The 17,547-nt window shown below is 43.2% G+C and overlaps 1 protein-coding gene across 4 annotated transcripts in view; it reads right to left on the reverse strand.

Annotated features, from left to right (window-relative positions):
- KLF12 (KLF transcription factor 12) overlaps nt 1–12,485 on the reverse strand; it is a 461,389-nt gene extending 448,904 nt beyond the window's left edge. The window contains exon 1 of one of the 4 annotated variants that reach the window (XM_082365992.1): nt 12,338–12,485. The gene's annotated coding sequence lies outside the window, so the exon portion shown is untranslated. The other 3 variants (XM_082365991.1, XM_082365989.1, XM_082365990.1) reach the window with 3 other exon arrangements.
- Between the last annotated feature and the right edge of the window lie 5,062 nt (nt 12,486–17,547).

Consider the following 17,547-nt stretch of genomic DNA (forward strand, 5'->3'; position numbering starts at 1 on the left):
GGCAGGACGAAATGAAAAAAAAAAAGAGTCTCCAAAAAAAAATCTCATTTTTGTAAACGTGATCAAAAAACCGTGTGTGCAGATGCATCTATAACACTTATGGATATGGAGAAAAAATATTAAGACACATAATACTGATAGTTATGATGAGGGTTATGAGGGAATATAATGCTATTGTTGGCTAGAGGAAGAAGGGAAGCCGTTAAAAAAAAAAAGAGAAAGGAGTTCACTATAAAATCAAGTTTAAAGTCTCCACACAGGTGTACCTACTTTTATCAGAGAGAGAGATTTGTAAACCCTGCCCAACAAGTGAGTTTCTGCAAAACACAGCTTATTTCCTATAGATCTTAAGTGGTAATCCTTTGAAAAACTAAGTCATAAAGGTTAAGAATAAATTCACATGTAAATATTATAAATATCTAGCTTTGAGTTGGTTGTAAACATTAAATAATACCTTTAAAATGTATATACACATTTTATGTACAGTAAATGTGCAATATACATTTTTGAAAGAGAAAACACTTAGAAAACCACGTTTAAATGGAAAAAGGTTTTCCAGTAAGACTGAAAGTACTTAAAAGAGACTATAACATAAATCTAAGAATATCTAGTGTATTATTTTTAGACACATAAAAGATCTATATGAAGAAAATAAACTGAAGCAGAATACACTAGCATGGCCCTTCCTTTGGGCTTAACTGTGCTGCTTTTTCCCCAATCTGCCTATATGTTGGGACAAAGCCCATGTTCTATTTATCTTAGTATTCTCAGCACCTAATATAAGCCCTGCTATGTGCCAAGTGATGAAGTATCTCCCTAATTTTCTTCAAAGTATGGATGCATTCCAATTGCACAGTCTCTTCTAGGATTAATTGGGTTGATCTCTCCAAGCTGTTATATTTGGGGTTTTATATACCCCTTTAAAGTACGTTTTGGAAGGAGATAAGAATTCATCCAATAATATTCACTGAGCAGCACCTCTTTTGTGCAATGTGGACTTTCAAAATGTTGGCTTATTAAGACTAAATGAAAGTTAGGAAGACAGCAGTGGAATGAAATGGGAACAAATTATTTTACTGGGGTTGGAAATCAAGGTTCTAGTTTTGACTTGGCTACCTTCTAGTTATTTTACCTTCACTGTGTCCAATCTACCTTATAGGATTGTCAGGATGAAACTAAAACCACTCTGTAAACCACCAAGCACTAAGAAATTCTTTTTTTGCTGGCCCCTACTTCTCAAGTATTCTAAACTGTCTTAATTACAAAGCTACTTATACATAAAACACAACTGCTTCAGTCTGGAGCCTTGGTATAGTCCCAATATACTCAACAGAAAGTTCAGTGGACAATAAAAATACCATCAATGCTCTTTATAGACTCATTAAGAGTTCATTTGTTTCTTATTATACAATCTCTCAAAATGAAGTATTTCGTGTGTTTGCTTAAGTGTCCTGTATTTATACCTACAGCAGAACAGCTAATGCACATTCCAGAGGATATCACTCTTTAAATATTCAACCACTCTACTGTAAAGTTCCTTTCTAAATATCCCTTCAACTGACTCTGACCTTCTGTAAAACTGATCAGTTTTCAAGTTTTCCCTTCCATTGTTCTTACATAGAAAAAAAAAGATTTTATTCCTATATGTAAAGGCTTTTGGTCAAGGCTAAAATTCCCAACATTTATAAATAAAACATATATCAAACCTCTTCAGCAATATGCAAAAATTTTATTAGATAACTTCATATAAAGTGTACTTTTAAATTTTTATTAATCAACCATCATTATTTTTGTTTATCCAAATAAACCTTCTCTAAATTCACTGTAACACTGTGTGCCCTACTAGCCAAGCATATCCTGGGATCTATTTTTGGAAAAGAAAATTTTCTGGTGATACAGCAAATGATAGAAGTTTGCCAAAACACCATAAAGCCATCAGCTCTAAAAGATAACAGAAAAAGAGGTGTGAAATCACCACAGATGCCAAAATAGCTGTTTTTAATTTGCTCTCTTCCACTTACAGGTTTGCTGTTTCTTTTCTATAAAACGTAAAACTTTTTCCATGAAGGATTTGTGCCACCTATCCACTGAAACCTTGAAACCTTTGATATCCCAGCTAGGAGCAATTTTTCTCCCCTGCCTTTTGTTTAAGCATCTTATAGCACTTGATGCATGTATCACAAATTACTTTGAATTATAATTTTCTACAGAAGTCTTACCTCTCCTACTTGATTTTCAGCTCATTGGTGATGTCCTACCCATTTTCATATACAATTCCAGATACATGGTAGGAGCTAAATAAGCATAAGTCCAATGAGAAAGTAAGGCATTTTTTATATAGATAATATTTTTTATTAATTTTATTATGCCTCTGACTTTAATCGCTTTATCAAACAGAATGCATACTGGCCAGAATTTATTGGTCTACTATTAACATTATGGAACATCCTGTAGCAGCTGCCTCCTAAAATAATTTTTTGGATTAAGTCTCTTAAACACAGAATTGGCTTCTACACTGAAGTAAATATTCTAGTAAAGGTATTCTAGTAAATGTATATCAATATAATCTACAAATAAAACAGCCTCTAAAGACAATATTTATTTGTACAATACCCCCATTCTTTTGCTCTAATTATCTACGATAAGACTAACTGGAATAGCATATTTAATGCTGAAGGGAGGTAAGAGTAACACAGAGGACAGTTCAAAGGTTTTCCAGTCTTCAAATCTTTGCTTTAAAGCTAACTGGTTATTGATAATGATGGCATTACTCTGTGAAAATCAGTTTCCACATCTATAAAATAGAAACCATAATATACACATGTACTCAATGAATATTTAATAAAGGAAGGGAGGAAGGAATCTCATGTTTCTAATATATAATGCACTCCAACAAACTTGTACAAAACTCAAATATGTGTAAGTCAAGGGACTAGACTTACATTTTAAAGGATACCCATTCCCAGAGACAAAGGAATATTACAAAATCTGTAATTATACACAATCTATTAGTGTCATTAAAAACAGATGTATAGGGGCTTCCCTGGTGGCGCAGTGGTTGAGAATCTGCCTGCCAATGCAGGGGACACGGGTTCGAGCCTTGGTCTGGGAAGATCCCACATGCCGCGGAGCGACTGGGCCCGTGAGCCACAACTGCTGAGCCTGCGCATCTGGAGCCTGTGCTCCGCAACAAGAGAGGCCATGATAGTGAGAGGCCCGCGCACCGCGATGAAGAGGGGCCCCCGCTTGCCACAACTAGAGAAAGCCCTCGCACAGAAGCGAAGACCCAACGCAGCCAAAAATAAATAAAATAAATAAATAAAGAAGCTTTCATTAAAAAAAAAAAAAAAAAAACAGATGTATATAGCATTTTGTATGTTCTGTCATCTTATTATTTTTTACAATTCATTAGCTTACCTCCACTAAGCACTTTCAATAAAGATTCACCAGTTTTCAGCACACCTAATGATTTCTTTGTCTCAACTGGATAATAAGCCCTGTTTCTCAAAACCAGAATCAAGATTTTCATTCTCCCCTTTTTCTACTCAGTTTGTTAATGAAAGGCAAAAAAACAGTAAAATTCACAAATAATTTTCAAAATTATTATCAAAAATGGCAGAATCAGGGTTGGGGGGAGGGGAAAGACTGTTACGTGGCCCCATCTTACAAGAGCTTAAAAAAATGCATTCATTCATGAACTGATGACGTCCATAAGTCAAAATCCAGTGTACAAAAGGTATTTCGGCGGTCTCCACATAGAGTATTCAAAGTGTCAATTATTTGAAAGTCAACTAGACATGCCTGTTTACTAAATAGTACATATTAAATAACCTAAGGGACTTCCCTGGCAGTCCAGTGGTTAAGACTTCGCCTTCCAACGCAGGGGGTGTGGGTTCGATCCCTGGTCGGGGAGCTAAGATCCCACATGCCTCTCAGCCAAAACACCAAAAACATAAACCAGAAGCAATATTGTAACAAATTCAATAAAGACTTAAAAAAATGGTCCACATCCCAAAAAAATCTTTACAGTAAATAAATAAGCTAAGAAATGAAAAGCACAGTGCCTAATTTCTGTATTATAGTAGCTGCACAATAAATAGTAATTGTTTTGTTGCTGCTATTCATTCTCAGTGGCTGCTTTTAAGAGAGGCATCAATATACTGGAAGAGATGAAAGTTTTTTTCTTCCAGTTTTATTGAGATATAACTGATATACAGCACTGTGTAAGTTTAAAGTATAACATACACCATGAAATGACTACCACAGTAAATTTAGTAAACATCCAACATCTCATATGGATACAAAAACATAAGAAAAAGAAATTTTTTCCTTGTGATGAGAACTCTTAGGATTTACTCTCTTAACTCTCCTATATAACATACAGCAGTATTAATTATATTTATCGTGTTGTATGTTACATCCCTAGTACTTATTTATCTTATAACTGGAAGTTTGTACCTTTTGAGCAGACTAATATTTACTGAGAACTAAGTATGTACAAGGTTCTATATACCGGATGCTTTGCAGGCATTACCACAATTCTGATCCTCAAAAACGTTCTGCAATGTTGACATTATTTGTTCTTGTTTTTGTTTTTATTTACCAATGAGTAAACTAAGACTTGCAGAAGCAACTTGCCCAGTTAGACGGCTAAAAACTGGGTAGCTTAAGGTTTCAAATCCAGTAGTATTTAACTCCACTGCAAGGTTTCATGTGGCAAGGAGAAAAAAATTTTCAGGAAAATGTAGTGAATTGTGGAATGGTTAATAGACATGAATATATTGACTAGAGATGAAAAGGCAAGGGGAAATGACCATGATATTTGGCACTTAGCCACTGAAAGGATAGTCATATGGACTGTACTCCTCAATTTGTTCCTTCAGTAAGTATTTTAGCACTATATGATCAACCACTATGTTAGAAGCCATGAAAGTAACTATGAAGAAGATTCATTTCCTGCTCTCAAGGGGCTTATTATTGGGAAGGGACAAGACAAATCAACAAGCAATTACACCAGAAGGAACATCGTGTGCTATGGGGCCATAGATTACAGGCTGGAACCTGGTGTATTCTTCAAGCAAGGGATGGTAAATAAGAGTCCCACAGAAGGTGATGTTTACAGTGACAGTTGTAACATGAATAGGAGGTAGGCAAGGTGTATGTGTGACACGGAAAGAGTTATATTGATGAGCTAGCTTGAGTCTGTTTCTTTGCTACTGCAAGCATAGCAGTGTGCCGTGTGAAAAACAATTGTTTCTTAACTGGAGAAAATGTAGCTGGGGAGAAATTATGTAAACTATTATTGTTCTTAATTTTCTCACAAATGTGTGTGTGTTTAAAAAATGTACACGGCGGGAAATGTGTGCATATAAAAAAATGTGTGCAATAAATTTTCAAATATCCATTTAAGATCCCCATCATCTACCTTCCTTTATTGTTCACGTGTTATACTGCAGCAACATCTGAGTCTAACCAAGAGACTAAACCATAAATCAGACATAACTTAATCAACAGAATCTTGGCTTAACTAGGGATTTGAAGTTCAATAGGCTGTTCTAAATTATAGTACAACAGCACAAATTTAATGATTCCATAAAAAAAAACATTAAGGGCATTTTCAATGACCAGTCGATAGAGGTTTCAGTTGACTCACTGAAGAAGTAGCCTGGAGGTTTATAATCTCTAAATAATCCTTGCTGATCTTTATTTTCTATTTTCTATAAATGATCATGGAAACTGTATTTTCATGTATTTTTCTTTGGAAAAGCTCAGATACTTCACCTGCATTATATAAATGTTAACAGTCAGTAACTTTTATAACAGCTACATAAAAACTTTTTTTAAGAGTGACTTGATCTCAAGGTCATAGAGCAAATCTCTGGTGAGACAGGAATGGAATTCATGACCTTTGACTGCCAGGAGTTTTCTACCCACACTCGGAAATTCCTTCTCCATAAGCGTAATTTATATGCTCACTTTGAGAGGCTGGAAAGTTCATCCCTTTTAGGGCAGGGGGTGGGGGGATGGGGAGGTAGTGGTTTTCCTGTCAAATCAGTTGCCACACCAATACTTTACAGTTTTACAAAGTGATTTTTACCTACATTATTTCATCTTACCCTCACCACAGCCCTGTAAACTGCATATGATTTTTCCCATTTCACAGACTCAGAGGAGTGAAGAAATTTAACAAAGGTCATCCAGAGTTAGTAAGCAAGAGAGCCAGGCTCAAACTGCAACATCTCTGCTTAAATCAGTCCTGATTCCAGGATGTATAATCTTAGCAGACACCCGATTATGAAATGAATGAAGGTTTTCTTTACAGTTATTTATTTCATTTTTTACAATCATTTACCTTGGTTGTCATTTAAGTCTGTTGGTTTGTTTTCTTTGGGGCAGGGTTGTTTTCATGTTTTAAGTCTGCTTGTTAAACTAAAGTGAAAACGGTATTACTAAACATAGAATTTGAAAAAACAAACTCTGCCTGTTCTTCTCCTTTTTTATGCAAGTGGGAAGGGGGCTTTTTACCATAATTCGTGGTCATAACGTACACGGTTTATGTATGGGGTATGTACCTATACAGGTAGAGAATATAAAAACTCACATTCATAAATATAAATACTATGTATGTACACATATATATGTACATACCTAAAATAGTGGCTATATTTTTATATATGGTATATACATACACATCATGCCAGTAATTATTGTGAAAAGCCATATATACTGTTAAGCACGGTGAATGTAGCACGTGAAACACAATTCCTGGCTGTGGAGGCCAACAATTTGTGATAGTGGCAGCTTCTACGGCCTCTGATGGGGGTGGGAAAACTACCCCAAAGCTCTGTAGTTTTTCCACTCGTCTTCCACGCCGGAATACAGCAGCAAGGGCTTTCTGCTACTGCATCCGTACCTAAAAAGCAACACTGTTTGGACCAGTCCAATTACTATGCTTTTAGTAAAAATTCAAAAATATATACCATTCAATTAGCCACAAAATTAAAAGTATGACTTTGAGTTGGAAAAAAAGACAGGAGGAAAGCCCGTCCCAGAGCAGAATTCTTTGACTGAATATCCTATAATCTACTGCCAGACCAAAACAAATTTTCATGGAGCAACAGAACTACTCAAGTAGCCACTTTGATGACAATAAACACCCCAAAGCGAAAAATCCTTTTGTAACATAATTACTGAGAATATATAGAGAAAGTAACCATTTAATCCACAGCATGTGTTCCCTACCGCAAGAACTCAAAAGCTGACATCAGATGGGGTTTCGCTGCTCTAGGGCCTGACAATGGATTCTGGCCAGCTGAAGTCAGACAGTTCTCTGGAAGGGGTTGGGATCTAGAAACCAAGCAGGTCTCACAGAGCCTAAGGCTGTTGCCCTTCTGGGCACAGGGGAGGTCCATCTGTTTACTTGCCTTTTGATTTGGGGAGCCCTGGTGGCGGTGGATAACTTAAGGCTGTGGTTATAGGGTGTTGCCAGGGATTTAATCTGAATATTTTCACCCTTACATTTTGTCCATACTTAAGACTGAAAGGCGTGCATAATGTGTAGGCTGAAAAAATAAATAAACGTGAATTTTAAAATGGAAAATAAACGAACACTGGGCAAAAATACAGATATTTCCACTCCAGTACCACACGGTATTTTCAAAATGTAAATGACAAAGGTGAGCCACTGCCATCTATTTTAGGAGTTATTTACAAAAATGAAAGTTGTTTTCTAAAAGAAAAAGATAACCATGGCGTTGATTCTTAATAAAACTCTTTGGAGATTTTGAGCTCTTGTTCATTAATCAACATGGAAGCACAAGCGAGGAAACTTATTTATCCAAAAAAAGAATAACTTTTCAAATAACTTTGTGCCACTTCTAGTTTTGCAGAATACAAACTTTGTATTAGTACACAGATCACCTACAGCTAGATTTATGAAGTTGACCCTAAGAGGATTGTTACTCTCACAATATAAAGAAAACAAACCATTTGACGCCCCCAATTCAATGTGATTAGTCTCATAGTAATTCGCAGAAATATGAAATTCCACACTTTCCATTTTGTACCATGATGAAAATACCCAAGACGTTTATATGTTCGACTAGTTAACAACATCACCTCGCTGGTCAAGTTACTCAATACTCTAGATTAACCAACACTGGCTTGAGTTCAAAATGCCCTCATATGGGCCTAGAGGCCTAAGCACTTATGTCATCTTTGTGGGGATAGAAAACACACCTATATTTAAGAGCAAATTATTTCATTACGTTGATAGCAGCCTGCTTCATGATATGACATCTAAAACTCATTCTGAGTCTGTTGAAGTGCATGTTTACCTTTCCCAGGAGGCCGGAAAGTAATCCCGGAGGGACATAGATTTTTTTTAAAACGACCAGAACACCAATGCTATTACATGCCTGATGGGTGCTTCTTCGGAATGACCGTCAAGCATCCTGATTTGTTTTTCCCTTGGTCTGGGGAGAGAGAGCGCACCACTCTTCGCAGTCCCTCCCCTTCTGTACACACATAGGCTGCAGCTGTAGTAAACAAGCGCCAGCCAAGAGTTGCTAAGGTCAAGGTCTCAAATGCTATACCAGGACCAATTTTCTCCCAAATGACATTCAGTTGTGGAAAAGGAATTTTCTGGAGGGAAAAAAAAAATATTAAGGGCCCATTAGCGCAACAATTTTCATTCAGTAAATAGTAATTCAACGCATTCCAAAATAAAGTTTAGCTGACAGAAGTTTCTTTTAAATATGCATTAAGTAATAGATAAATAACTGAAGCACTTCAAAAATAAACAGAAACCCCTCAAGGATGTTTCTTTACCTCACACAGCTATAGTAGTTTTAGTGCATAAATGATTAAAATTTCATGTGAAAGCATCCCAACTTTTACCAGCGTAAGTATATTTCACAATAGTTATGAATTAGAAGGTAAAAATAACAAACCTCTTCCCTGACTACATTACAAATTTCTGTCAATTCTTGTATGTTCAAAACCCTCTCTCCCCAACTCGGAGGAGCTTAACCTACTCTAACTGACCAGGCTGCAGCCATAAAGATGTAACTTATGCAACCGAATGTTTGTCCTTCAACAACCTATTTCTAAGCTTCTAAAGTTAAACATTTTCTAGCCTAAAAGTATACCCCTTTATCACAACCAATTTCTATGTGGTTTTTAAAAATGTAAACAACATCTGAATGAGGTCTGCAAATAGCACAATCAGGCTTTTTTTTTTTTTTTTTTAAGGTGAGGGGTCATTGTTTTTACTGAATGCCAATTCCATAGAGCATTTCTTAGAAGATGGAATACACCCACCCTTCAAAGTGACCACTCCTATTCCCCATCACAATCTGCTGCCCGTTAAAAGCCTCCAAATTTATTTCAAAGCGTTAACTTATCTAAACAACTCTATCCTCCAGTAAGAAAAGGGCATGAAGGCGTCTAGGTGGATTTGCAGAATGACGTGCGTTGATTGGCAGATGTCTACCGAAACCACTAGATGCACACGCACTAAACGTAAATAGAGCTGCCCCTCTCCCTGGTGTTACAGGGAAACTGAGAGAATATTAGAGCTGATTTAAAATAAAATATCCGAGTGCTCGGCTGAGGATTCTATTGGCCAGTGGAATCGCTTAAAACAATCCATACAGCACGACACTTAAACCATCTGTACAGTTAAATTAGAGAGCCGACAATACTAACCACACAAACTGTTTATCCAGATTACACATTCCGTTGTACTAATACTCTTTAACTCAACACAGTCAGCTTTTATCAGCTGAATAAAGGCTGTTACTATTAAAGTATGCAAAACTCGAAGCGCAGGGTGAAGGGGGTTGGGAAGCTGCAGGGCATATAACAAAGGAATTGGTACTTTTTCCAAGCATTTGCCTCAAATGCACTTCGAAACAGAACTGTTGAGTGCACCCCACCCTTTTCCCCAAAGATAAAAGTTTTCAAAGTTCTAATAGGCAGTTCTCCACCCAACAAAAGCAGGATTGATTCTCCCCGTAGGGAAGCATCTAACGCGAACACCAACTAATGTCGCGGAGGTCAAGTCCGAGTCCTCGGAGCGAGCCTCTTAAGGCAAGAAGTGGCTCCCAGGCCGGCCCCGCGGGCTTCCCGGCCCGGGTGGCCCTGCAAAGTTGCCCCTTGTCAACTCCGGTCAGGCCCCCCGTAATTGAAAATAACAGCCACGGGCCAGTCCCTGGCTACTTCCATGGACCAGGCACTGTAGCAAGTGACAGTTACACATCATTACGACCAGAGACAATAATGAATGTAGCACCAGGACCACTATTCATGCCAGCAGTGTCATCTCCGCCTTAACCCCTTCCCCTCCGCTCTCTCCAGTGCACACCCAAGCCCACAAGGCCCGGTGCGGCAGCTCTTCACCCAACTCGCTCTATTCCTGGGGGCACACTACTTCCACAAGCCCCCCCCCCCCAATTCAGCCCTGGTGTTTTATTTCTCATCCTTGGCAACTGTCAGGCAAGCACTGCAACCAACAATTCCACTAGGGGTAGAAAAACATTTGCTTAATTCACGCTACTTGATAAGTTCTTTTTTAAAAAAAATTGCGGGGGGGGGAGAGAAACCTCCTTCTTTCTTCTCCACGAATCCAACCGACGCTACTTGCTCTGCAGTAGCATCGCCCTCCCTCGGCCCCCCTCCCGCTTCCCAACACTTTCCCCCTTTACGAACACAGACCAACCAAAATGATTTAACTTGAGCAGATGACAGAAGGAAAATAAAACATGTTAAGAGACTACGGTCTGATCTGGGATGGCACAAAAAAAAAAAAGAGGAGGGGGTTGTTTATTTTGATAAGAAACGGAATCGGCACAGACCTGAACAGAAGCTGCAGAGCAGGAGAAATTGTTTTCTTTCCCTCACACAGAGTCCCCCTCTCTCTCTCCCTTTCTCTCTCGCTCTCACACGCGCGCGCGCGCGCGCACACTCACACACACACACACGGCGTCACCCGCGCACACTCACACGCACACTCGCACACGCACACGCACGGGCAGAGCCTCTCAGCTGCTCTCTGCAGTTCTCAGGAAATGAATGGGGGGCAACCCAGGGAACTGTTGTACTTGCAAATGACTTACCCGGATCACATGATGCGCTAAATGTAGGGTGGGCCGGTGGGTGGAGGCTGCCGAGACGCGAGCCCGGGTCTAGCGGGGGGAGCCTCGCCAGGCCCGCATCGAATTACCCCGGGGCCCAGCCGAGGGGGTTGCAAGACGCCGCTTCTCCTCCCTTGCAGTCCGCAGCTCAGGAAACCGGAGAGGCGCGGAGGGGGGGAGGGTTGGGGGAGCGGGGTGGGGGGGAGGTGAAAACACCAAACCCCCAAACAAAAGAGCTCCGGGTCCTCCTCCCCCGAAACAAAGCCCCGCCGCTGCGGGCGAGCCCCGGGGTGGGGCCGAGGGCGGGGGCGGCGGCGGGGAGGGGCTCGCTCAGCAGGCGCTAAGTCGCTTTATTGCCATAAAATGGGGCCCCTGAGCCGCTCCGCCCGAGGATTAGGAGGCGGGCTCTGAGTGTGATGGTTGAAATCCCCTGTGGGAAACTAACCCCTCCCCGCTCGCAGAGGTAGAAGGCAACACCCACTGCCCGGCCCTCGCCTCGGCGCCCGGGCCGCCGGCTGGGGGGTGGGTCCGCGGAACCTCCACCCCGCCCCACCCCTGCCCCCGCCCCCCGGCCTCGGCCGCGGCGGAGCTTCCCGATCACCTGCACCACCTTGCTGCGGCACCCAAAATAACCTACACATGGCCAACGCCGCTTTGGGAGCCGCGGGGAGAGGGGTGCCGGCGGGGCCTCGCGGCGGGAGGAACCCCCGATTTCAACTCGTCTGGAGAGGACTCGCGCGGAGACGCGAGAAAGTCCCCTCTTTTGTGTCAGCGCGCTAGGCAGCCTTAGGAGGGGAATTCGGAGACAAATAAAGCGCGGAGCCCGCTCGGCCCACAGCCCCCGCCGCTCCTCTACCCTCCCCTCCCGCCCGGGTGGAAGCGTGCAGGGAGGGGGCCGGGGGCCCGAGCCGTCCCCGCGGCTCACCCACCAGCTAACTTGGAAAGGTGTGGGCGGAGCCGGCTCCGGCGGCCGGCGGACGCTGCGGGACCGCTCGCGGGGACCGCCCCCGGACGCCGGGCATCGCCCGCGCCGGGCAACAATGGGGTCCCGGCCCGGGCAGGCGGTGCCCTGCGCGCGGGGTTGCGTGCGAGGCTGGGCTGGGCGGAGGGCCGCACGCGGAAGGCGGGGGAAGCATTGTTTGGGTTCTGGAGCGACGCACGTTGCGGGCTAGGCGGGGGCGTCCTCCCTCCCAGCGGTTCACCTTGGCGGGATGAATGGGGGCGAGGCGGAGCCGCGCCGCCGGCTCGGGAGCCCGGGGAGAAGGGGCGTCCGCCCTCGCTCGGAATTTAGGCAGGCGGGCGGACTTGCGGGCGGGAGGGGCAGGAAGCAGGAGCTGCAGACCCGGAGCGAGGAGAGGCTGGAGAGGGAAGTCAGGCACCACCCCCCGCCCCACCCCGCCCCGCCCCGCCCCGCTCTGCGCCCCGAGATGCGGGCGGCCAGGAGCCGCGTCCTTCACGCCCTTCCCGGGGGCCCCTCCCTCCCCGCCTCCGCGCCCGGGGGAGCGGATCGGCGCGATTCTGGGGCGGGAGGGGGAAGAGGCAGCCCGTGCGGCCCGGCGTTCCCGCGGTGGCCCCGAGGGCGCGGGGTCAGCGCGGCGCTGGAGGGTCGGCGGGGGCGGAAGCCGGCGCGCAGGGCTGGGAGCGGGCGGGCCGGGCGCGGCGGGCCGAGGTGGCGATCGCGTGCGCCACTTTCTTGCAAAGCTGCGTGAGCGCGCTGGGGCGCCCAGGCCGCCGGACACCCCGGCGCGGCGCCCCTGAGCCCGCCCCGCGTGGGAAACCGCCCCGGCCGTGGGAAGGCCGCGAAAAGGAAGTTTACATTAAGGGAAGAGAGATTCGCAAGTGTGGCACGAAGTAGGGTGGGAAGAAAAAGGAGGCAGAGGCCGAGAAACGGGAAATGAGAGTGAAGGGACGAGTTCTAGCCAGGAAAAGCCATGTTCTACATTTTCTGTGGCATTTTCCAAACACTTCTAGAGGCCCGGTGTGCGTTATGAATGAAAACAAAGGCAGCGCACTGCCTGGCGTGCTGTCTACCTCCTGCCACGTTCTGTAGGTGAGGAAGATGGGCAAGGTGGTCCAGACCGGAGCACAGCCCACTTCTAGTCCTGACGGGATGAATCAGTGGGCCTGCGCCTGAGAAATCAGGATTAAGAGGAGGGGGTCTGTCCTGGTGTTAGGGTGTCGAAGAACAAATAAGTGAAGGCCGAAAATTGTGCCCCACTCCTTAAGCGAAGTATCCTTAGACTAGGAAAGCAGCGCGAGCGGGAAGGCGATGGAAGCCCACATCCGAAGACGTGGGTGCGGCAAGGGAATTAGGAAGCCCAAAGGAAGATGGAAACTGGGGGCTGAGGGGCCCTCCATGGGGTGGGGTCTCTGCCGGGGAAAGCAGCCCCGGACCCCACCCCCTGGCCTGATCCTGGGCGCCGGGTAAACAGCCCTTTACATTCCTCTACCTCTGGATAAAAACAACATGAAAAGACAAGTTTGAAAAACCGTAGAACATCAACAGATGCACAGCATTTAAACGAAAAACTTGCCTCTACTGGAAACTGTAAAGTTTTCCTCTAGGTGGGGCAGGGAGTGAAAGAAGTGAGTTTAACTGTTAAGAGTGGAAGGATGCTATAAGACATGATGTCATCGTGGCAGTTCTTGTACTAACAGCTCTTTCTCAGAGAGAGCTGAGTGGCGGACTTACCATAAATATATTCTAGAGCAAGTGCTTCTGCACGTGGAAACGTATTCCAGACTGCACCTCCTTCCTGTGGCTCCAGCCATAGGCATGTTAATAGAATGATGAAAGATAGGAAACAAAGTACGGGGCTTCCCTGGTGGCTCAGTGGTTAAGAATCCGCCTCCAAATGCAGGGGACACGGGTTCCAGTCCTGGTCCGGGAAGATACCACGTGCTGCGGAGCGACTAAGCCCGTATGCCACAACCACTGAGCCTGTGCTGTAGAGCCTGGGAGCCACAACTACTGAGCCCGCTCGCCTAGAGCCCGTGTTCCGCAGCAAGAGAAGCCACCACGATGAGAAGCCCGCGCACCGACACAGAGTAGCCCCGCTCGCTGCAACTAGAGAAAGCCTGCATGCAGCAATGAAGACCCAACGCAGCCAAAAATAAATAAATTTATTAAAAAAAAAGAAAACAAAGTACAAGAATCCATTCCAGAGGGATAAGGAAAATAGAGATAGGTCAAGGTTGATATCTAGAAACTGTATAGTGTGGTTAAAAGAGAGAAGTATATCAAGTATTAGGAAAAAAAAAATACTAGCAGATTTTGTTAAATTGTTGACATAAGAAAGAATAGAAATGTTAAATTAAGGCAACTCCCCAGATAGAAACAGGAAAAGGTTTAAGAGAGAGAATCACTTCATTGTGTGAGCTGGGGATGGATGTGGAAGGGCAAAAACAGTAAGAGAATAAAGAAGCAGGGTATTATTGGCACTTAGGATACTGGAGACAATTATATGTGAGTGTGTGTCTGTGTACAGGCATACATTTCCAATTCAGTTCGTATAATTCTATCTCTGCATAGAACTTGGATTTAAACAAACTAAGGTGTGAACAGCTGGAAGGAGGTAGGAAAAAGTCCACATACCCTGGCAAAAGTATGTGCACATCTTTTATGTTTAGTCCTTTCTCTTCTACTTCCATGTGTATACAGGGCTGTGAAAAAGCAGAAAAAGTAAAGATGGCAAAGTTATTTTACCAAGAATGCATAATTCTGTCTGCATAAAAGAGTGTGTTGAAATTACAGAATCATAAAATTTCAGCGTTGAAAGTATCTGTCAAATCTAATTCTATATGATACTATAGTTCTGTTTAAAAGCAAGATGATTTGGGTCAAAGATAATGACCTGTTTTCCTAAGTTTATATACTTCATTTATTTAGTCTTTATTATTGCAAATACCAGAAGAATGAATTAAAGAGGATGAAGGTTTGGGCTTCCCTGGTGGCGCAGTGGTTAAGAATCCGCCTGCCAATGCAGGGGACGCGGGTTCTGAGCCCTGGTCTGGGAAGATCCCACATGCCGCGGAGCAACTAGGCCCGTGAGCCACAACTACTGAGCCTGCACGTCTGGAGCCTGTGCTCCGCAACAAGAGAGGCCGCGATAGTGAGAGGCCCGCGCACCGCGATGAAGAGTGGCCCCCGCTTGCCGCAACTAGAGAAAGCCCTCGCACAGAAAGGAAGACCCAACACAGCCAAAAATAAATTAATTAATTAATTTTAAAAATAAAATAAAGAGGATGAAGGTTTGTATTCTGACATTCTTATATACATAAACAGGACACACGTTGGATTTCTTTTCCCTAACATGTTGGCCAGAAGAAAAAAAAAAAACCATACACATGCACCCTCGAAGCAAATAATATACCTAATTCAATGTAAATATACAGCTAAATTTACAACTAGAGATGTTAAGTTGTTAATGTAAATGTTACCTACCCAGAAATTTTTTGCCAGATCTTCTTATACTTCACCAGTTGTGATACTCTTTGAAAAATTTGTGTCAGTGACAGGAACTCTTTTACAGTATTAAGAGTATTACCTGTCCCATAGCCTGATTTCTCTAAGGTAAAGACTCTCTTCAATATCTATGTACATGTAAAGTTCTTAAGCCATTGGCTGCATGATGCCAAAGATTGCATGGATGATTTAACACTAGTATAATTTTGGGGGGGGGGGGTGGGAGGGGGGATGAAGTCCATTTTCAGAAGTAAAAAGCTGTGTTGAAAGACTAGAACTGACTAGAAGTGAAAATGAAAGGTGATTCCTGGTGCTTTAAATAAATGTAAAACTATAACCTTGATTTTTCCTAGGGCCTGAAGTGAATATGTGCTATTAGGTTTTCAATGCCTGTTTTTTTTTTTTTTTTTCCTTGTGTCATATTTTGGCAATAATGTGCTGCAAAGGGAAATTTTCCTGCATGAGAAAGGCATCTAAAAACCTTACTACAAATGCAAACAGCTGGTGTTATTATATGATTACATGGTAAACAACATGTTTTGATTTGAGTGAGGGGCTATCTAGAAATTGGGGGAAAATGACATTTCATAACTTTGTTTTGTTGCAGTCAATACAGTTTTTGGTCCTTCTAGCTTCAATATCTTCCTCACATCCTCAGATGTGTCTCTTCTTTTCCAAGCTCCTGCATAGTCACTTTCATTCAAGTCTCCCCCTGCCCCCACTACCACATGCCCTCCTGGTACCCCAGCTCTGAACTTCTAACCCCTCCTCTCAAATGCAGTCCACCTCTCCTACAGCAAAACCTTGACTATAGCATACCTATATTTAGAAACCCAAAGTGGCACAAATTAGTTTCAATACAATACGATGACACTTAAGGGCCCCACTTAGCTTTTCATATCTCATACTTCCCCTCCCAGCACATGTGGACATCTTACAACGCCCCATCCATCCTGGATACCTTTACTTAATAGTCCCCCTCCTTTTCCTCCTGTGGAATCATCACCAGATGATGCCATGACACCACATACACATGTATGCATCTCTTATTCCCTCACCCAAAACTCATCTTTCCCTTCTTTGAGCTTCTTCTGGTATAATGGAAAGAGTGCCTCAGCCACTGACCAGATGGTTTTTTCATCCTTTTTCTGATTCTCAATTGTTCTACCTATTTAAATAATATTTCCCTCATATTGAAGGATTAACATTTATTGGACGCTTATTTGGACCAACGTGAGATATATTTAGCCTGAGCAGGCATCCAGCAAATGTTAATTCCCTCACTTATTCTTTTTTTTTTTTTTTTTTTTTTTATTATTATTTTTTTTTAATTTTATTTATTTATTTATTTATTTATGGCTGTGTTGGGTCTTCGTTTCTGTGCGAGGGCTCTCTCTAGTTGTGGCAAGTGGGGGCCACTCTTCATCGCAGTGCGCGGGCCTCTCACTGTCGCGGCCTCTCTTGTTGAGGAGCACAGGCTCCAGACGCGCAGGCTCAGCAGTTGTGGCTCACGGGCCTAGTTGCTCCGCGGCATGTGGGATCTTCCCAGACCAGGGCACGAACCCGTGTCCCCTGCATTGGCAGGCAGATTCTCAACCACTGCGCCACCAGGGAAGCCCCCCTCACTTATTCTTAAGGTACTTACACCTTTCTGCTTTCATTAAGTATTGTTGGCTGTCCTATCACAGATAACCCTTTGTGAACAAGAGTGGCACCTGAACCATTTATTTAGCCTTCCTTTCACCCTTCACACTATTTTGCACATAGTAGGGAATTAATGAGCACTATAGTTGAATCTATTAAACAATTATGAAAATTAGAATGACATCATTAAATACAATATAGAAGAAAACCTGAGTTTCCATTTGTGTACGTATATTGAAAATAAAATTCTGGCATATGTTGACAAATACCTTCTGAACATTAATTCTGGCAACATTCTTCAAC

This window comes from Balaenoptera borealis (genome assembly GCF_965194805.1).
Source record: "Balaenoptera borealis genome assembly, chromosome: 18".
In the NCBI taxonomy this organism is placed as follows: Eukaryota; Metazoa; Chordata; class Mammalia; order Artiodactyla; family Balaenopteridae; genus Balaenoptera; species Balaenoptera borealis.